Source organism: Ipomoea nil, unplaced genomic scaffold (genome assembly GCF_001879475.1).
Source record: "Ipomoea nil cultivar Tokyo-kokei standard unplaced genomic scaffold, Asagao_1.1 scaffold1416, whole genome shotgun sequence".
Lineage (NCBI taxonomy): Eukaryota > Viridiplantae > Streptophyta > Magnoliopsida > Solanales > Convolvulaceae > Ipomoea > Ipomoea nil.
In genome coordinates, this window is record NW_017617844.1 from 2,233,921 (window position 1) to 2,257,880 (window position 23,960).

Consider the following 23,960-nt stretch of genomic DNA (forward strand, 5'->3'; position numbering starts at 1 on the left):
CAACCTTTTCACTCCACTCCATCCTTATTTCAGTTCCAACCTGTACCTCCAGGCCACCCTTATACCTCCTCCTTATTCCTCCGGAGCAACTACATACCCCACTCCGTAACCACCAACAAGTCCACCAACATGGTAGCACTGAAGTGTCATTCGCATGGTCCGCACCTCTAGTACCAATACCAAGGGGTTAACGCATATAGCTCTAACATGACACCGCGGTGCTTATACCCTGACCCAGGCCTTTAGCCCCCCCTAGTCCAAGGGGTGGTCAGTGCCTTTAGCACGATAACCGAGCACTCGTAGTGCTTTCCGCCAACAATTCATTTCCACCAATCACAATGTCATCATCATCAATCATTGCGCAATGACCACGATACCCATCATCATTCAATCAATCAACACATAATCAATCAATAACAATCAAGACATAATAACAACGATACGTACTGCACATAAATTCCTAGAACGATATTCGAAACATCAACGAGACTCATACACGTCAAACAGGGTACAACGGGACACGGGAAAACATCAAACGGGGGAAAATGTCACGGTCCACCACCATTTTCCAGCGGGTGGAGGACCACCTGCCAGCGGCGGCTTACAATTCCAGCAGGCGCCAAGCGAGCAAGCGACTGCCCGCCGGCTGCCCGCTGGAAAGAGGGCAATGGGGCAGCGGGTAGGTGGTGGGGATATGTCCCCCCACTGGTACTAAGGTAGAAAATCCGATTTCGGGGTTCGCCCGTGGAACTCAAAACCATGTCCAAACACGTAACAACAATATCACGGATTCAATTAACTAAGACTAAACCAAGAATCATTCCAAATAATTTCTAATACGATTCCTAAACATCCCAAGACCCGACACCAATCACATAACGGTTCAGGAGCACCCGGAACCTCAAGAACATCAAGAAATCTGTATGCAAAGTCCTAAAGGCAAGTCCTAGGCTAGACTCAACACCCGATCATGCATAAACTCACCCCAAAAATACCAAGAACATCACAACACGAGATTCACGATATAAATCCTAGGGACAAGCTCTAGACATAATTAAATACAAGATCACACATATAATCAATCACAACATCAAGATTATCAAATAAACACAACGTAAACCCTAGGCAAAGCTCTATCAAGACTCAATCACGAAATCGCACATCAAAGGAGCCAATAATCAAGATACAGCAAGGAAAATAAGTTTTGTAAGACATGGGTTACCTCTTAGCCTTAATTAATCCTCCCTTGCTATTAAGATTCTTCTCTAAGATTTCTATTCGATTGATCTCCCTAGGCTTGGTGGTGGGGAATCTCTTGGGAATAATTTCATGTAATATAACTATGTGTGGTAAGGGTTCTAATTGCTTTCTAATCCCCTATTTATAGAGTTAGGAATCCTAATCAGAGTCTGAATAGTAAATACCTACTTTCTATTCCTAACAGGTATATATGTCTGGGATTCCTAATTAAAATCTGAGTAGTAAAGACCCACTTTCTTTATTCCTAATAGACTTAAAGTCCTTATTATAAACAAGGGTCCACGGTCCTTTGTGGACCACATTAATTAATTAAGGGATTCTGGCCAGATTAAATCCTTTTTAACTATTCTTTAACGGAATTAATTAAATAATTAATCTGGGATTAAAGGGCGTAACACTGGGTGTTACACAATGCCTCTATGCTTTTTACTCCAATTTGCATGAATATGTCGAGCACAGTTTATATGCTTTGCTTCTGGAAATAATTGTTGAATCACATTAGTTAACCCTTGCACAATAAGAATATCAGTAGTAAGAATATCAACAGAATGCAATAATTTAAAGTAGATGGTACATAATTTTTTCTGAGCATGCTATAAGTAGTAAGAATACCAGCATAATGCAGTAAACAGTAATGCACATACTATAAAATATGCCTTAATTTTTTTTCCCTAGACATGCTGTAAGCAGTAATGTAGTAAGCAGTAACTAAGAATATGTCATAAGCAGTAATGTAGTAAGCACATATAAAAAAAATTAAAAAAAAAACAACAGTAATGCAGTAGTGCAGTAAGTAGTAAGCAGAAATCAGTAAGCAATAATGCAGTAAGTAGTAAGCAGAAATCAGCAGCAAACACACATCAGAAATCAACAGAATGCAGTAAGCAGTAAGCACATATCAAAAAAAAAATCAAAATAAAAAAAAAAGTCCACTCACTATTGTTGCTCATATCCAAATCCTCCTTAAGTAAGGCCAAGAACCACCTCAATGAATCAATATTCTCAATTTCTACCACAGCCCAAGTAACTGGATACATTTCATTATTTACATCCATACCTACAACACTTAGTATTTCCCCCTTCAACTTACCCTTTAAAAAACATCCATCTAAGCCAAACACTTTTCTACATTCTTGTGCAAACCCCCTTTTTAACGCTCCAAAGCATACATAAATTATTTGAAATGTGCAAGGAGCATTTTCTACAACTCTATTTGTTTTTATAATTATAGTACTCCCTAGATTTGAGTTCAAGAATTCATGAGCATAATCTCTTAATATTTTAAACTGGTCATCAAAACCTGCATTCACTTTCTTCACAATTGCCCTCCTAAACATGCTAACTGCCAAAGTGATTTTGAGCTCTGACTCAATATTTTCCTTCAACTCAACAATACCGATTGTTGGGTCTGCAATGACTTTATCTTCATACTTATCCTCTATCTACTTCAGGCTTACTATACCTAATGATTGCTGTAATTTGGGGCAAACAAATAATACCCGGAGTATTCGGGTTGTCGAACCACAGAGAGGTGGGGTACTAATCACTAGCTACTAGGTTACTCATATGAAACTAGTCCGAACAAAACTTGAAGGTGGATTGATTGCATAAAATAACAAGCAGAATAAAATAAGTAGCAAGGTTTTGTAGACAATAGAGCAGAATAGGATTCTTGGGGTCACAATGTTTAATCACCTAGTGCCAATTAACGTTTGTAATATTTGGTTTGGAATTAAGATTTGTATGGGAATGCAAAGTGGAATCGAATTACTCCCGTAATCTCTATTCCTAGTGAATTTCCACTCCCATGGCTTAAACACCCAATAAGATCAAAGATCAGCATTCAATTATTCCTAATTACTACCATCTCCCGATGAGCAATAATCTAGAATAAACTTCCCCTAATAAGTTCCCCTTTCCCAAGGACCAACCATTAGGTGCAATCGTGTGTGCCCTAATTTATGCCCCAACTCCCATTGGTGACACAAACATGACTGTGAAGCTAGTAATTTAGGCCTTTAACTACCAACAACAACAGATTAAAACAAGATTGCAACACAAATCATAAAACCAATCATAAATATATTAAGAAATTAACGAACTAGGCACATAGGTTTATAAACAAATTCACCCAAAAATCCTTAAAGAATTTAGCCAAGCATGGCTAAATTACACATAGCAAATATGAATAAAGGATTACAAATCATCAAAAGAGTACAAGAATTAACCAAGCGATTCTCCCAAATCTCCTTGGCTTCCTCCTTGCTTCCAAAGACAACTTGAGCCTCTTGATTCCTCTCTTTCTTGTCTACAAAGAACTCTAAAAATCTCTCGGTCTGGCATTAGGGTTGAGGAAGGAGGGATTTTATAGTGGGTACAAAGTTGAGATGAAATAGGAATCTTGTACAAAATTGGACTCAAATTATAATTCCTATATTTAAATAAAGAAATTGGAAGTTGAAGATGCTGAAGCCAACGCCCTTTTGTAATTAAGTTGGCGCATTCGCGCTTCGCTCGACGCGTCGAGCCAAGTCTCGATGCGTCGAGACCAGCAGGTCTCGATCACAAAACATTCTGGAAATTTTCGACGCGTCGAGCCTTCTGGTCCCCGAACTTGTCCAAAATTGCTCCAAACTCATCCTTGAACTTCCCTTACTCATAGAATTGACCTACAATGGTTCAAAAACACTAACAAACACCGTAAAACATTCAAAACAAGTGTGAACCATAATTAAATGATAATAGCAAGGAAAATGTGTATTAAATAAGCAAAATTAAAGAACTTAAATACTGAGATGATTCAAAATAACTATAATAACAAGCAAAGATGTGATAACATCACCCCCCCACACTTAAGCTTTTGCTTGTCCTCAAGCAAAACTAAGGAATAAAATCACAAGTCAAAACATACAAATTACTCATGCTATCTCTTGCACAACCTTTCAAACCACCAACCAACTTGCTACAAAACAACAAGCTTCAAGAATCAAATTAGTTTGGCACATAAGAGACCCATTTCCAAGCCAATAACCAAGCACCAAGAATTTAAAGTATGTGAGGATCAAGTGTGCACAAATACTCCGTTGAGATTATGCAGGACACGGTTCATGAATGAGATCCCATAGGCTTGCCCTTCATACTCCCCTAGATCAAATCTAAGAATTCATGCTAAAATCAAATAGGACTTTATTTAGCTTGTAATGGGGCTACGGGTGATGGCTAACAAAGAAGTGGTATGGAAAAATTAATCAAAAAGAGAGAATGTCACAATTTATCTAAACTTTTCAAAATTTGGAAGAGATGAGATAATCATAATTTCAAGGAGCAAATTTCTTTTAAGAACTTAGCAACTTTTTGGTAAAGTGGGGATCCAAACTCAAAAACTTTCAAATTTTCTCTTTTTTTTTTTTTTTTTTTTTTTTTTTTTCTCATTCTTTTCTTTGTCTTTGGACTTCTTTTGGATATAGCAAGATAATTTTAATCCAAACTTTCATGACCTCCACACTTGAACATTTGTAACACTAGCTGCTTTTTTTTTTCGTAGCACAACTCCAAAAAAACTCTTCTTACGGAAAAGATAAAGATAAAAGTTTCATTCTCTCAAGGGTGGAAGGGAAATATTTGGCCACGGGCTAAGGGTTATAATAATGGGGTAAATCAAAGAAAAACAATCACAAAGAGGGGATAAGTGCTTAGCACTTATTTGAACAAACAAAAGGCACAATGGGGACACGAAGGATAAAAATATATATAGGGACAGGTTTAAAGGGTATGACTAAACAAAAATGGCCTAAATCACTTCAAAACATGCAAAACTTAGGCATCACTTAGGGAGTAATGAGGCAAGTTCTAGCAAAACACCCATGACCGGAATCTCACATAAGCCTTCACTAGCAATGCAAAACACAAGATCAAGAATTAATCCAATTATTAAGTGGTTAACAAAGCTATTGGCAAGGGAATAGATCAAATATGTGTTACACCTCAAATCATCCATCACAAATTGAGATGCAGCAAGCACCACTAAAACAAACCACAAACCAACAAGAGAGAGTAATTGTAACTGCATGCTAAGACAAGTAACTTATTCACCAAAAATAGCATATGAGTCATCCAAGAAAAAGCAAAAATTTTAAAAATTTAGAAATATCCCCAAATTAATGATTCCTCCCCCTCACACTTAAAACTTTGCATCGTCCCTGATGCAACATAAAAGAAAAGTAGAACAAGAGAAAAGAGAAAACTAAAAAGCAATAAAATAATCACGAACTAGAAAGCAATAAAACTAAATAAAACGAATCTAGAAAGCAATAAAATTAAACTAGAAAGCAATAAATATGAAAGAAATAAAAGATAACATGGGGTGCCTCCCATGAAGCGCTAAGTTTAACGTCGCTAGCTCGACCTAACCTGGTTATGGAGTGCTCATCCTGGTTGATCCGCGAGTTTGATCTCATCACCCCATAGACTCTTCAAATGCGAATACTCATCATGTGTCACCTTGAGAGTAGGGTCGATGTGCAAAATTGACTTGCAATCAATGATTTTTGGCTCATCAAGAACATTAAATTCCACCTTTTCCTCCCCAAAGTCAAAAATCATGGACCCTTTCCTTGCATCAATCATTGCTCCAATAGTGGCTAGGAAGGGTCTCCCCAAAATGAGTGGAACGTCTAGGTTCCTTCGGACATCTATCACAATAAATCACAAGGCACAAAATACTTGTCCACACGAACTGGGACATCTTCAAGAATTCCAATAGGCTTTACGATGGATCTATCCGCCATTTCTAAGGTGAATTGGATTGGTTTTGGTTCTCCCAACCCTAACCCTTGACAAAGAGTAAGAGGCATAACACTCACACTGGCTCCTAAATCACAAAGGGATCCCTTTAAAGGTCGGCCTCCAATCACACAAGGAATTGTGAACTTCCCCGGATCTCTATGCTTAGGTATATTCCTCCCAATTCCCGGGGTCAACGCTTGATACTCTTGTGCCACAGCTACCATCTCTCGTTCCCCATATTTCTTTTTCTTAGCTAGAATCTCTTTCAAAAATTTTCCATAAGAGGGAACTTGTGAAAGCAAATCAAGTAAGGGAACTGAAACTTTCAAACTCTCAACAATCTCCAAAAACTTTTTCCACCTACTTTCTTTTGTTGTTTCAAGATTTTGATGAAAAGGCAATGGGGGTACATACCTTCTCACAGGTTTCTCTACTTCCTTTTGAACTTGTGGATTATTTTGCACAGCAATTGGCTCATCTTCTATACCATCAAGTATCTCTTCAATCTTCTCCTCAACTGTCTTTTTAGGAATTGATGCTTCGATTGGAAGAGGTGGCTCTTCAAGTACTTTGCCACTCTTTGTAACAATTGCATTTACATGCTCCCTTGGATTTTCAGGCATAGCTGGCAACTTCCCTGTGACTTTAGTACTTGATATAGAAGGTTGATTTGCTAATTGCTTTTCAACCATATTTTGGCGAGCATCCATTTTATCCATCCTTTCTGTAATCTCTAACTGACCTTTAATCAATTTTTCCAACAAAACTTCCGTATTCGATTGTGGTGGGGCCTCTGAAACGGGAAATTTAGATTGAACTTGAGTACCTTGAAAACCCAGAGGACCTCTATTAACAAAGTGTTGAGGGTTGGCAGCTCCCATTGGGTTGCTCCATGAAAAGCCGGGATGGTTCCTTGAATTATTATGATGGTAGGTCCCTTGAGGTTGGAAAGACTGTTGATGAGGCCTATTATATCCCAACATATTAACTTGCTCCATAGAGGTTTGGGAATTTAACTCGTCGATACAATCCCCTGACTTGTGTCCACCACCACAAAGTTCACACATCAAAACTCGTCCAAGAGTAGGAGGGTTAGAAACATGACTCACATTGTGATTTTGGATGGTGATTTGGGCAAGTTTTTGAACCAAGGAGACCACATTATCCAACTTTGTTGACAAATCGGCTAATTGCCCCGCATCATGAATTCCTCCTACAAGCTTTTGTGGAGACCTCTCCGTGTACCAAGTAGATCCATTCATAGCAATTTTCTCCAATAGTTCCTCGGCTTGTGTTTGCTCTAGAATCGTGAACGAACCACCCGAAGAAGCATCCACCAAAATCCTAGAATTATCAAACAATCCTTCATAGAAAGACATCATCAAATCCCAACTTTGAAATCCATGGTGTGGACATTGCCTCTTCAATTCCTTAAATCTCTCCCAAGACTCAGTGAGGGACTCAGTTGCCAGTTGCTTAAAGTTTTTAATTGCCCTTCTCATCCTTTGAGTTTTGGAGATAGGATAGAACTTCTTCAAAAATTCTCCATGTAATTTGTCCCAAGTGTCAAAATGGTTATCTGGATGTGAGGATAACCAATCTTCAGCCCTGTCTTTCAGTGTAAAGGGAAAAAGCCTAAGTCTGACAGCATCTTGAGTGACTCCATTTATCTTGAAAGTGCCACAAAGTTGTAGGAACTTGGTGGCGTGAGCATTGGGATCTTCCGTGGGCATCCCTCCAAATCAATCTGCCGCAGCCATGCTGAGTATGGCCGGATTGATCGCAAAGTTATTGGCCTCCACATTTGGAATATTGATGCTACCATGCTCCTCAACATCCGGAGCAAGGTAGTCAGACATTGATCTCCCTTCAGCTTGGTTTTCTTGTACCTGTGCCATCCTAGTTTGTTTCCTAAGAAACTTGGCTCTTTTCTCAATCTCAAGATTCAAAGGTAATAATCCTTCTTTCCCACGAGATCGTGTATGCATAAAAAGCCAAGTTCTTAGATTCAAAGCAAAATCACACTCAAGAACAAGGAAATTGTTATGGATTAGTAAATAAAATAAATAAATAAATAAATAAATAAATAAGAATGGACTAGACTCCTAAAGTAAGACTTTCACTAATGTCAGTACGTAACGCCACCTCCCCGGCAACGGCGCCGATTTGATTGCTGTAATTTGGGGCAAACAAATAATACTCGGAGTATTCGGGTTGTCGAACCACAGAGAGGTGGGGTACTAATCACTAGCTACTAGGTTACTCATATGAAACTAGTCCGAACAAAACTTGAAGGTGGATTGATTGCATAAAATAACAAGCAGAATAAAATAAGTAGCAAGGTTTTGTAGACAATAGAGCAGAATAGGATTCTTGGGGTCACAATGTTTAATCACCTAGTGCCAATTAACGTTTGTAATATTTGGTTTGGAATTAAGATTTGTATGGGAATGCAAAGTGGAATCGAATTACTCCCGTAATCTCTATTCCTAGTGAATTTCCACTCCCATGGCTTAAACACCCAATAAGATCAAAGATCAGCATTCAATTATTCCTAATTACTACCATCTCCCGATGAGCAATAATCTAGAATAAACTTCCCCTAATAAGTTCCCCTTTCCCAAGGACCAACCATTAGGTGCAATCGTGTGTGCCCTAATTTATGCCCCAACTCCCATTGGTGACACAAACATGACTGTGAAGCTAGTAATTTAGGCCTTTAACTACCAACAACAACAGATTAAAACAAGATTGCAACACAAATCATAAAACCAATCATAAATATATTAAGAAATTAACGAACTAGGCACATAGGTTTATAAACAAATTCACCCAAAAATCCTTAAAGAATTTAGCCAAGCATGGCTAAATTACACATAGAAAATATGAATAAAGGATTACAAATCATCAAAAGAGTACAAGAATTAACCAAGCGATTCTCCCAAATCTCCTTGGCTTCCTCCTTGCTTCCAAAGACAACTTGAGCCTCTTGATTCCTCTCTTTCTTGTCTACAAAGAACTCTAAAAATCTCTCGGTCTGGCATTAGGGTTGAGGAAGGAGGGATTTTATAGTGGGTACAAAGTTGAGATGAAATAGGAATCTTGTACAAAATTGGACTCAAATTATAATTCCTATATTTAAATAAAGAAATTGGAAGTTGAAGATGCTGAAGCCAACGCCCTTTTGTAATTATGTTGGTGCATTCGCGCTTCGCTCGACGCGTCGAGCCAAGTCTCGACGCGTCGAGACCAGCAGGTCTCGATCACAAAACATTCTGGAAATTTTCGACGCGTCGAGCCTTCTGGTCCCCGAACTTGTCCAAAATTGCTCCAAACTCATCCTTGAACTTCCCTTGCTCATAGAATTGACCTACAATGGTTCAAAAACACTAACAAACACCGTTAAACATTCAAAACAAGTGTGAACCATAATTAAATGATAATAGCAAGGAAAATATGTATTAAATAAGCAAAATTAAAGAACTTAAATACTGAGATGATTCAAAATAACTATAATAACAAGCAAAGATGTGATAACATCACCTAACTTCACTGCAGTGTTGCATCTATGAGCATTAGTTATTCTTGTAAGTTGAAAACAACGGTACCTTTTATGCCAATGACCATAATAGTAGAAAGGGCAGTTCTCCACACACTTAACTCTGATTCTATTTGTCTCATTATTAGTAAATCTAAGGTTTATCTTTGTGTACACAGCATAACTAATTATGGCTTGTTTAAATTGGTAGCTATCTTCAAACAGCAAACCTGCTTCTAGAACTGGTGGATAAACTTTTGGGTTATATGAGGGGAACTTAACCTTACTAGAATTGTAACACCCCATGTTACGGCTTCCGTATCCGGATAAATTATTTAATTAATTCCGTTACCATATAATTAAAAAGGATTTAATCAGACTAGAATCCCCATTAATTGATTAGTGTGGTCCACGGGGGACCATGGACCCTTATCCTTAACCAAGTCCTTAATTCTATAAGGAATAGGAAAAGTGGACCTTTACCATTCAGGCCCTAGTTAGGACTCCTAAATCTATATATAGGGACTTAGGAAATATTTAAAAACCCTACCACAGTTAATTCTACCACACAAGATATTCCCGAGGGGAAACCTACAAAGGATTTCCCTTGCCACCAAACGTAGAGGAATACACTGGAGGGAAATCTTAGGGAAGAACCTTAGTAGCCAAGGACATTGATTAGGGCTAAGAGGTAACCCATGTCTCAACAAAACCTATTTTCCTTGCTATATCTTATTCATTGGCTCCTTTGATAATCGTATGTGTAATTCTGTGATTGAGTCTTCATAGAACCTTGCTTAGGGTTTATGTTGTGTTTATGTGATAATCTTGATGTCCTTGATACTATGATTGATTATATGAATGATCTTGTATTTTGATTATGTCTAGAGCCCTAGGGTTTATATTGTGAATTTCGTATTATGATGTTCTTGGTATATTTGGGTGGGTTTATGCATGATCGGGTGTTGAGTCTAGCCTAGGACTTGTGTTTAGGACTTTGCATATAGATTTCTTGATATTCTTGTGGTTCCGGATGCTCCTGAACCGTCGTATGATTTATATTGAGTCTTGGCATGTTTAGGAATCGTGTTAGAACATATTTTGTATGATTCTTGGTTTGTTTCCTTTCATTGAATACGTGGTGTTGTCGTTATGTTTTTGAATGTGTCTGGACATGGTTTCGGGTTCCAGGAGAGATCCCGGGATCGAAAGTTGCCTGTGAGTCAGTGGGGGGTAGGTGGGGGCAGGGGTGCCCGCCACCTACCCGCTGCCCGTTGCCCACTTTCCAGCGGGCAGCCGGCGGGGGGCAGGCGACTGCCCGCCGGGCACCCGCTGGAGTGGGGAGCCGCCGCCGCCGGGTGGCCAGCGGGTAGCTCTCCACCCGCTGGAAAGTTTGTGTGGTCCATGATGTTTTCCCCCTTTGTTGTTTCCCCGTGTCCCGTTGTACCCCGTTTGTCGTGTATGAGTCTCGTTGGGTGTTTGGGTATCGTTCTAGGTATTTATGTGTAATACGTGTCATTGTTGTTGTGCCTTGATTGTTATGTGATTATGTGTTGATTGATTGAATGGTGATGAGTATCGTGGTCAATGCACAATGGCCGGTGTGAATGATGATGATGAGATTGTGATTGGTGGAAATGAATTGTTGGCGGTTGGCAACACTTGTGCCCGGTCATTGTACTAAAGGTACAGGTGTAACCCCCCGTGTTACGGCCTCTAACCCAAATTAATTATTTAATTACTTACCCTTAAAAGAGGATTAAATTCTCTTAATTATTTAAGGAGGGACCCTTATCCCTAAACCAAACCCTTAGTCTATAAGGAATAGAATTAGTAAATCCGTATCATTCAGACCCTAATTAGGACTCTTAGATATATATAAGGACATAGGAGGCACCTAGGACTCACACCACTATAGCTTTCACCACACAAGAATTCCCAAGAATTCCCATAGGAGAAATCAAGAAGAGGAGATCTTAAGAGAAAAACCCTTTATAGCCAAGGATTCTAATTAAGGCTAAGAGGTAACCCATGTCTCAACAAAACCTATTTTCCTTGCTATAATCTTCTTCTTTGGCTCATTCTCTATGCTTGTGTCTTGGTAAATCTTTTATGATGATTATGATATGATCTTGATGTTGATAAGATGATCTTATGTGTTGATCTTGATAATCTTGATGATTATAAGAGGATCTTGATAATTGTGTGTTGATTCTTGATAAAACTTGATGTTCTTGATTTTAAAGATAAAGTATGATTTTGTGATTTAAATATGATTAGAGCCCTAGGTTGAATCGTGAATTTCATATTATGATATTCTTGTTATATTTGGGTGGGAATTCGCATGTTCGGGTGTTAATTATGTTTAGAAGTCATGTTAGGATATGTTCAATGTGATTCTTGATTTAATCCGTTATTTGACTACGTGGTGTTGTCATTTGCGTTTAAAAGTGTCTAAACATGGTTTCAGGTTCCACAAAAGATCCCGGGACTCAAGTATTGAGAAAGAGTCAGTGGGGGGTAGGAGAACCCGCCACCTACCCGCTGCCCCTAAGGGCATCGCCGGCAGCGGGCAGTCGGCGGGTAGGCAACTGCCCGCGGGGCACCCGCTGCCCAGTAGTCTCGCCGCTGGCGGGTGGTCCTCCACCCGCCGGCCACCCGCTGGAAATTCCCAAGGGGGAAGGTGGTTTTTCCCGTTTGATGTTTCCCCGACCCTCGTGGTGTCCCAACGGACTCCGTTTATCGTGCCTGAGTCTAGTTTGATGTTTCGGGTACCATTCATAGGATAAAAGAGTCTTATGTATTGCATGCTAGTTGAATTGGTATCCCGTTGACCTAGGCGAAAGATGTATGAACCCCTTAGGATGATTCATAGTATGTGGATGACCACGCATAAGTTTATTTATATGTTTTCTCCCCTTTCCCAATGTGCTACTGTGGGTTGCATGTGCTTGCTATGTGTTATGTGTGCATGATACCCCAATTTGGTTGCGATCAAATTGGCTATACGGGCAGTTGGATAGGTTGAGAACCATACCAACTGTTAACCATGTCGGTTGCGATTGGTCAGGTATATAAATATTATATAGGGCTGCGGTCTACCGTTTGGTTGCGATCAAACGTTTTACATGAGCTGTGGTTCATAATCTGGTTGCGATTAGAAATACACTTTTGGGCTGCAGTCCACTGTTTGGTTGCGATCAAACATTATGATGAGTTGCGGTTCATCGGTCGGTTGCGATCGAACCCTTGTGCTGCAGTACAGGCAGGGTGCTTCGGGGCCATGCCAGAGCTATATGATCTGGCACTTCGTGTATGGGCGCGTGAAGGGTCCTGCGGCACCACCAAAGTGTGCTTATGTGATTGAGATAATGATTGAATAATGATATGAATGACGTGAATTAATCTTGTGACCTTAGGATACATGCTAGTACCTTTATATGCATGATTATAACTGTTAAATGTGCTTGTCCCTACTTGTTGAGTCTATTCTCGGTTTTTAAAGCTAGAGTCTCCTAAGTATATATCTTCCAGCTTCAAAATGGTTTTCATATATATATATATATATATATATATATATATATATATATATATATATATATATATATATATATATATATATATATATATATATATATATATATTTATAACTATATTGTATTTTAACGCGTTGGAGTGGGTTACTAGCATTATTCGCTGAATAGATATATTTGCCTTTCAGGCACAGATGAGTAGACTCCGGAGCGCGCTAGAGGACCGAAGCTTAGTTAGATAGTTTTCCTTTCGGCCTGCGTGCCATGATGATGTATTGACATTACCTTGAGGATATTTAGTTAGCATAGCCTGTGCATCTGAGTTCTCCAGCTCAGATGTGGCATAGCACCCCAAACTCTTATGTTTATTACGCTATGTTTTGGGATTTAATGATAATACTACCTTTATTTCATAAGCTCCGAAAGTTTTAAATTTTAGGGGTGTTACAACAGGCCATAGCGGTTACTGTGCTAAAGGCACAAACCCACCTTCGACTAGCTTGCCGTTGAGCATGGGTCAGGTTATAAGTGCTGCTGTGTCATGTTAGAGCTATATGCGCTAACCCCTTGATATTGGCACTAGAGGTGCTGATCATGTGAATGGCACTGCAACACCATCTTGATATATTGGTGGTTGATAGGTGGTTTGTCGGTGGGGGCATGTAGTTGCCCGAAGGAATAAGGGGTAGTGATATAAGGGTGGCCTGGGGGTATAGGTTGGAACTGATATAAGAACAGAGGGGAGCTACAAGGTTGGAACTTGGTATAAGGTTGGAGGATGAATTGTGTGCTTTGATGACTACTTGCTAATTGATTGTCTTGAATGCCTTCGTTGCCTCTAACTGTTACTTATATGCTTATCTGCCTGTTATGCCTTGCGTCGCGTTCTTAGGATGCATCTTAGTCTTTATGATTATTCTATAATGTCGAGTCTGTTAATGTATCTTGTGCCTTGATCTTTGACTTAAACTAGAGTCTCGTAAGTATATTGTATTCCAGTTTCAAAATGAGTTTCTTATATCTACCTATATTGTACTTAACGCGTTGGAGTGGGTTACCAGCATTATTCGCTGACGGTTGTTATACCTAATGTTTTTCAGGTGATGAGCATTAGCTACGGAGCGCACTAGTCAGAACCTTGGACTTAGCTTTTATAGCCTTAGCACAGTAGTTGGCCTGCGTGCCTTGGATTGTATTTGAATATTGATTTACGGATTAATTATGCTTGGTTAGTTTAGCATGTGCATCTAGGTTCTCAAACCTAGGAGTGACATAGCACCCCGACTCTTATGGATAGTTTATGCTCTATTTTGGATTTAGACTTTAAGAATCTAGGCTGCATCTAGGATAGTACTCTGTGTTTGAGACTTTAAGATGATAAGTTTTAACTCTAAATGTTTAAATTCCTAGGACTTAAGAATCTTAGGACGCGCGGTGAGGCTGTGAGTTTATCTATCATTTTCTGCTTAACTTCTCCTCACTTTATCTGTGCTCAATTTAAGAATTCCCCGTAATTATAGCATCAAGGTAAGGATGCAAACACCTAACTTACCATTACGATCGGTGTTGATCCTGTAAACACTAGGATGGCACCGACAAGAAGTCAGTCAAGGACCCCTGAACCCTCCGCCCACGAATCATTAACTTAGAACCTGCAGCAACTGACTCACGTCGCCCAGACACTGAGCAACGCCATCCTCCATAACAACAACTGACCACCACCGCCGAACAGGAACTCGGATATAGCTCGCCAAGTCTCGAGTCATCGCCCGCCTATCTTCTCCGGGGAAGAAGATCTCACGACCCTCGAGGAATGGATCTGGACATTCGACAAGATCTTCGAGGTAGTAGAATGCCCGAAGGGACGTCGTGTAGAATTAGCCTCGTTCTACTTCGGGCACGAAGCCGACCTTTGGTGGGTCCACGAAGGACCTGCTTGTAGACAAGAACCAGGATTCAACTGGGAATCCTTGAAGGCACGATTACGAGGACGGTTCTACCCCGCACACATAAGGGCAGCCATGTACGAAGAATTCCTCCACCTGAAACAGGGGATGGCCACGGTCATGGAATACCACAAACGATTTCTCGAGCTAGCTCGTTTCGCACCTGAATTGGTGCCTACAGAGACGACCAAAATAGAGAGGTTTGTGGCAGGCCTCAACTTCGAAGCTCGAAAGGCTAATCGTAAGTAAGCCCAAGACCCTTAACGAGGCTTACACCTGTGTCGCGGACCTTTACTGGATCCAACTTCTACAACGGGGAGTTCAAGAACAAATCCGCAAGAGGAACACCGGAAGCGGGGGACCGACTGTGAAAAGAGCAAGGAACGACTCTAACACAAGGACAGCTAACCCACCTAATCAAGGATCGTCCATGGGTACAACAAAACCAACGCAAGGCAATTCCTTTGCAGAAAATGTAATAAGGACCATAGGGGCAAGGACTGCCTCGGGAACTCCCTACGATGCTTCAACTGCGGGGGAGAAGGACATAAGGCCTTCCAATGCACTCAACTCCCAAGTGTGAAGCCTACGGTTATGGCCCAATAAGGGAACGCGAACAAACGGGGAATTACGGGGCGCCCGGAAAAGTATTCGTCATTAGCCGCACTCAAGCCGACCTCGAAGCCGAAGCCGAGATCGACACAGAAAACGTAGCTCTAAGAGACGAGGACCCCACAAATCAACTGAAAGAGAATCCGGAAGAAGAATTCTGTCTAGGATAAACTACGAACCCTTGTAAACTAACTTTTAGTAGAATCGCTTACTTAGTTCGGTTATTTAGAGTGCTCGTACTTTTCAATAAAAGCCAAAGTTAATTAGTTTAATCCCTCTTGCTCCACCCCTCCCGAAAGAAACGTTTGGGCAAGGTGCAACTCGAAAGCCCCAAAAGATTTAATGTGGCTAGTGTAAATTAAACCTCTGACCTTCTACTCCCAAACCAATGCCTTGACCATTGACCCACCATTATTTCTTAAAACCACAAGGGGATACAACCTTCTTAACCCCCTCCAAACCCTTAAAACCCACAAAATCCCCAAATCAAAAACCCTTCTTCTTCTTCTTCCTCCCACTCTTTCCCTCTCTCTCTTCCTCTCCCTCTCTCCACGCCGGCCGACCACCCAAACCCCGCCCAAAAACCGTACGCCATCCGCGAGTCATCCGTTCGATGGCCGTCCACCGCCCGCCGAACGCCCACAGCTGACGCAACGCCGACCCGAGCTGCTACCATCGGTTACATCGCCCCTCCCGCTCGTCGCCCAGCCGCGTCTTGCCAACCACCCAGCCATCACCCGCCGCCGAACCGGCCAGCCACCGCGCTACCACAGTAACTGCGCCGTGCACAAGGACCTCCACCGTAGCTGCCGTCCGCCGTGCTCACCGGAAGTCTTGTCGGAATTCTCGCCTAAAAATCCCGCCAAAAAATCGACCCCGCATCCGTAGCCACCTCCTAAAATCTCTACAATGTTGAAGAAATCCACCAATGCCTGAGTCCCGGAGTGGAACAATGCCGACTACACGGTATTGGGAGGTAATGCGCTAGAACCCGACCAATTCTCTCCAGAGTTGGTTGATATGCTTAAATACCAAGGCTTTTTGGATACCTACCTCACAATTAAATGGGATACATATCCCAAGTTGGTAAAGGAATTCTATTGCCATTTGGTAGCTACCAAACGGGGGGACAAGCTGGAGATCACCTCCAAGGTCCGAGGCAAAGAGATAGTGCTCTCCGAGGGCCGCTTGGCTAAACTCCTAAAATTGACCACCACGGGTGTGTCAGACTATGACCGAAAGTCATGGGTCAGTACCCGAGACACGGGGTACGCGGACTACTTCGTGTATTTGTTGAGAAGAGAAGGCGGTTTTACTTCGGCCACAAGGCCAATCAAGAAGTTGCTAAACGCCGAGCAGAAACTGCTAGTTATGATTGTTTCGACAGCTTGGTTCCCACTAACAACAAGAGCAAGGACGTGGGAAGCTTGGAATTCACATTTTCCTACTTCTTAAACATAAGGTCAAGTTCAATTTACCCGCCCCTATGTTGAAGCACATAGAATTCTGTAAATCTAGCAACCGGCTCAGCTTGCCCTACGGGATGATCCTAAGTTGGATCATGGAAAGAAAGGGAGTGGACCTAAGCCGGACTGAAGCCAGACCCATGAGTGGAATGGTTTTCAATGCCCAAAACCTCCGCCGCAACGACATCTACCATGTCGGAGAGAGACAATACATTACCCTCGAGAAAGTTTGCCTGAAATCCCCAGAAGAACGGCGGGTATTAGTGGATCAGTTGGAGATCTCAAATAAGAAAATAAAATGGGCAATGCAAGAAAGAGAGGAGCAGGAGTAGCAAGAGGAAGAAAGCGAGCCTAGCCAGCCCGAACCCACACAGGGAAGGGGAAACCTGGGGGACCAAGACGAGAAGTCCACCAATGAGCGCATCCTCGCGCAGCTCCAAAGGCAGAATCGGATCATGGATGAAGGATTCTCGTCCTTGATTCTCGCGACGAGCTCATTCGACAGGAGGGTGGCTTCAATCGAGACCATGTTAGGCGCACGTGGAGCTTCAAGCTCAGGAGCGGGAAACCAAGGTATACTCGAAATCTCAAACCTCACTCACCACCGACCTAATCAACCCCCATCCTACACTCGTTAAATGGCAAACTTGAGCCACATTTCCTTAATTAGGAGACCAAATAGCATGACCCCTAGGGGCAAAGAGAGTAATATGTGCCCAAGCTTCGGGGACGAAGCTCCTTGTAGGGGGGGTGTAACACCCCGTGTTACGGCCTCCGTATCCAGATAAATTATTTAATTAATTCCGTTACCATATAATTAAAAAGGATTTAATCATACTAGAATCCCCATTAATTGATTAGTGTGGTCCACAGGAGACCATTGACCCTTATCCTTAACAAAGTCCTTAATTCCATAAGGAATAGGAAAAGTGGACCTTTACCATTCAGGCCCTAGTTAGGACTCCTAAATCTATATATAGGGACTTAGGAAATATTTACAAACCCTACCATAGTTAATTCTACCACACAAGATATTCCCGAGGGGAAACTTACAAAGGAATTCTCCTGCCACCAAAAGTAGAGGAATCCACTGGAGGGAAATCTTAGGGAAGAACCTTAGTAGCCAAGGACATTGATTAGGGCTAAGAGGTAACCCATGTCTCAACAAAACCTATTTTCCTTGCTATATCTTATTCATTGGCTCCTTTGATAATCGTATGTGTAATTCTGTGATTGAGTCTTGATAGAACCTTGCTTAGGGTTTATGTAGTGTTTATGTGATAATCTTGATGTCCTTGATACTATGATTGATTATATGAATGATCTTGTATTTTGATTATGTCTAGAGCCCTAGGGTTTATATTGTGAATTTTGTATTTTGATGTTCTTGGTATATTTGGGTGGGTTTATGCATGATCGGGTGTTGAGTCTAGCCTAGGACTTGTGTTTAGGACTTTGCATATAGATTTCTTGATATTGTTGTGGTTCCGGATGCTCCTGAACCGTCATATGATTTATATTGAGTCTTGGCATGTTTAGGAATCATGTTAGAACATATTTTGTATGATTCTTGGTTTGTTTCCTTTAATTGAATACGTGGTGTTGTCGTTATGTGTTTGAATGTGTCTAGACATGGTTTCGGGTTCCACGAGAGATCCCGGGATCGAAAGTTACCTGTGAGTCAGTGGGGGGTAGGTGGGGGCAGGGGTGCCCGCCACCTACCCGCTGCCCGTTGCCCACTTTCCAGGGGACAGCCGGCGGGCAGTCGCCAGGCGACTGCCTGCCGGGTATCCGCTGGAGTGGGGAGCCGCCGCCGGCGGGTGGTCCTCCACCCGCCGCCCATCCGCTGGAAAGTTGGTGTGGTCCGTGATGTTTTCCCCTGTTTGTTGTTTCCCCATGTCCCGTTGTGTGCAGTTGTACCCCGTTTGTCGTGTATGAGTCTCGTTGGGTGTTTTGGGTATCGTTCTAGGAATTTATGTGCAATACCTGTCATTGTTGTTGTGCCTTGATTGTTATGTGATTATGTGTTGATTGATTGAATGGTGATGAGTATCGTTGTCATTGCGCAGTGGCCGGTGTGAATGATGATGATGAGATTGTGATTGGTGGAAATTAATTGTTGGCGATTGGCACCATTTGTGCCCGGTCATTGTACTAAAGGTACAGGCCATACGGTTACTGTGCTAAAGGCACAAACCCACCTTCGACTAGCTTGCCGTTGAGCATGGGTCAGGTTATAAGTGCTGCGGTGTCATGTTAGAGCTATATGCGCTAACCCCTTGATATTGGCACTAGAGGTGCGGATCATGTTAATGGCACTACGGCACCATCTTGATATGTTGGTGGTTGATAGTTGGTTTGTCGGTGGGGGCATGTAGTTGCCCGGAGGAATAAGGGGTGGTGATATAAGGGTGTCTTGGAGGTATAGATTGGAACTGATATAAGGACGGAGGGGAGCTACAAGGTTGGAACTTGGTATAAGGTTGGAGGATGAATTGTGTGCTTTGATGACTACTTTTCTAATTGATTGTCTTGAATGCCTTCGTCGCCTCTAACTATTACTTATGCTTATCTGCCTGTTATGTTTTGCGTCGCGTTCTTATGATGCATCTTAGTCTTTATGATTATTCTATAATGTCGAGTCTGTTAATGTATCTTGTGTCTTGATCTTGGATTTAAACTAGAGTCTCGTAAGTATATATGTATTCCAGTTTCAAAATGAGTTTCTTATATCTACCTATATTGTACTTAACGCGTTGGAGTGGGTTACCAGCATTATTCGCTGATGGTTGTTATACCGAATGTTTTTCAAGTGATGGGCATTAGCTACGAAGCACGCTAGTCAGAACCTGGGACATAGCTTTTATAGCCTTAGCACAGTAGTTGGCATGTGTGCCTTGGATTGTATTTGAATATTGATTTACGGATTAATTATGCTTGGTTAGTTTAGCATGTGCATCTAGGTTCTCAAACCTAAGTGTGGCATATCACCCCGACTCTTATGGATAGTTTATGCTCTATTTGGGATTTAAATGTTAGATTCGCCTTTATTTCATAAGTTTTAAATATCTTAAAATTCAGGGGTGTTACAAGAATGATCACCAACACCATTCAAATTATCCTCACTACCTGTTTCATAACTTAGTGGGTTATTAGAATCATAATCTTCACAAAATGCAACCTTATCTTCACATCCACTATCACCTCCAGTTTGTGGTTTATCTTCAAATCCACTGTCACCTCCAACTTGCTACCTATTTTCATCATTGTCTGTATTTTCAGCCCCATCAATGTCTTCTTCAATTTGTTGCTTACCATTCCTCCTAACTTCCCTTACCCATTCATCACCATTTGGCAGAAAAGGTTCAATATTGTCTTCTGCATCAGTCTCATCTATAGGTTCAGCATCTATCTCATATTCATCATCACACTCAGGTATAGAGGAAGGTAAAAATAAGTTAGGAGCTAGTTCTTCTTGAATCCCATGGTCGACATAAATGTCTACCTTACCACATCTACACGCCAAATTAACTGCTCTTAATGTATTGCAATCATCATATAATAGTTCAAGCATCTCCAAAGGCTGCTCTACTCTCTTAAAGTAAAGTGTAGCTACTTGTCCATAAATGTCTTCTTTAATATATTTCATTAAGTGAACAGATGAAATCTTATCTGGGTTAATGTCAATGACTTCTACCTCACCATTTATTTATGACAACCTAGGATTTTTTGCAAAGGTACCTACATGATGAAGTATTAACGCAACTACTTCAAACATCCTATAACAACAAAATATACAGACACTTTAGTGTAGACCACAATAATAAAACATTATTCAAAATGATTATACAACTGGAAAAAATTACTTCTAGGGACCACAACAACACATCATGTCTCCATTATCAACTATAGAGGGACCTAACCATTCACATACTAATTTCAACACACTAGGGACCAAAACAGCACATCTGAGGAGGATCTTTATAATATAGTTCAGAATTTACACACTGCATACATTAACACAGTGCTTCCACATATATACCATCTAAAATTTACAATACCCATATCAACATAACACTTTGCCCACACAAATTTGTGAATAAAATACCCGTGATTTGTGTTTTAGTAATCGACAATGACCGATCTACTTTCTAACCTAGAACAGTTCGCTGTTGATATTATATAGAACCTAACCGGTGACTCTATCAGATGAAACAACAGCTAAGAACACAATGCGGAATTTAAAGGGTAGAAAGTAAATGGCACAAATATTGGTTACCCAGTTCGATACAATGTGTATCTACATCTGGGGAATGATCATCAATGCGTCCAATTCACTATCTCCAACTCCAAATGTACAGAAAGGTAGAGATGAAACAATCTCACCCAAAGTGTTCCCCACTCAGTCAATAACCAGTCTACAATGGAATAGCGAATTATTGAAGACGGAGATCCAGGCAATCAGAAGTCCAAGAATCCCTTCTTTGGAGAGCCACTTTGTTACAGTCTACTTCAATGACAGATCCTACACTATTCCCACAATTGCATGATCTTTACATCCACAGATTTAAGCTTCAATGTTTTCTTATCAAGTTCTTCTTCGTAAAGCTTCAGAACATAGGTCTTGAGAAGAGAATGAATTAGAGTTATTCTGGTAGAGTATTGGGAGAGATAGTCAGTGATTCAAGTCGATGTGGAGTTGTGTGTAAAACCCTTGAATCTTCTCCATTTATATAGAACTCTTATTGAGGAACGGTAGAACAACAATCTTAATTTGAATCTCATGTAACCAGATTACTGTTTTACCCTTTGAGGTGAATAAACTGATCAGTGACTTTCTTGTAAACACACATCTTGAACTAACTGTTGGGAAATAATGAACTAAATTCGATTTAATATCGCAAAATAATATTTATATATACACACAAAAATAAATAAAATATTATACGATATATATATATATATATATATATGTGTGTGTGTGTGTGTGTGTGTGTGTGTGTGTGTGTGTGTGTGTGTGTGTGTGTAACCGTTGGGGTCCGTTTTATATATGTAACCCCAAAGGTTACATATACATATACATATACATATACATATATACCTACGAAAATATATATATCAACCAAAATGGAACTTGTGATCCTCCAGATTACAATTTGATAAATAATATTTTTATTATTATTTTAAATAATATTTTTATAGTTAATTTGTAATAATTAATTAATTTATATATAATTTTATTTATTATTTTGATTAAATAACTTTGTTAATACTATTCTTTTTAAGGTTGTTTTTATTAAATTTATTTTATTATTTGAATTCTGTTTGTGCAATAATTCCTTGATCCTAATTTAATGATAATGTTAATAATTTTAGTAAATACATGTTCAGCAGGAGTTTAATAAATGTAGATTAGTTATATATGGTCACTAATAAGTTATTATTATTATTATTATTATTATTATTATTATTATTATTATTATTATTATTATTATTATTATCATAAGGGGATCGAGAATCAGATTTGCGGACGGTATTGTTCAACATATTCGGTCAGCGGAAGGCCTGGATGAAGGATTTCCTATCGGCATTCCCTGTTCCTGTTCTTCAACGAAAATCTAAAATCGAAGAAATCATGACTAGTGTAGGAGAAGTGGTTGGAGACTAACGGTATAAAAGAGGGCGATTCGAGGAGGAATGCATCATCAGTTGGCCCCGGACTAATTTCGGAGGCGAAGAATTAATTTCCACGAGCTTTGAATTTCTGTTGGTGCACCGCAGTTTGTTTCTAGCGTGTAATTCGGCGACTTCGATCGACGTAGCAACAATCTTCGTTAGCAGCAGCAACATCCGTGTTGGCAGAAAGCCTCTGGTTCTTTTTCTTTTCTTAATCTGTTTCTCTGTATTCTTAGTATGAGTTTGTAATCCAATTCCTTTTAACTTCAATTCTGTTAAGTTTGCAATGAAACTCATAATTACTGTTAAGTTTGCAATGAAACTCATAATTACTGTTTCACTTAAGGAATTTGTAATTTTGCATTTTCTCTTTTTTGATAAATTAACAGGATTAGTCAACTGTCCGAGATTACTGATTGATTCAGTTACGAAGATAGTCAGTAATAATAGATCATATAGAGGATGTAAGGGAAAGATAGCAGCACAAACTCAACGACACAGAATATTTACCCAGTTCGATACAGTGTGTATCTACGTCTGGGGGACGATCACATAGGCGTCCAATCCACTAAATCATAATCCAATGTACAAAGGTAGATATACAATAATCTTACCCAAGTGCCCCACACATGGTACAAACCCAATCTACACAGGTTTAGTGGATTGTTGAAGATGGAGAGCCATGCATACAGAAGTCCAATGAAATCCCTTCACTTGGAGAGCCCACTCTGATGCAGTCCACTTCAATGACGCTCTTTAAGGTTGTTCTCACAACAGTGTGATCACAGTGTCCTTTCGTTTAAGCAGCAGCGATTCTTCTCAATTTCATCATCTTAATCACCATGAACATATTGTATTGAGAAGATGCATGACAATCAAAGATCTAATCTCATATAGCAGATGGGGAGTGTTTCTTCATACTTTCGGCATAACCCTAATTCTCTTCGAATAAGGGTACTTATAGATTCTTCAATAAACACTTCTCCATAGATGACTTTGATTGTAGAAGGTAGGACTATAAAAGAAGAATGTAATCTCAGAAGATTAGGTCCATACCTTTCTTGAAAATATACGCTGATCTCCTTTCCAAACTTGTCTGATAATACCGCGTAAGGCTTTTAGAAATCAGCTTCCTAAATCAGAT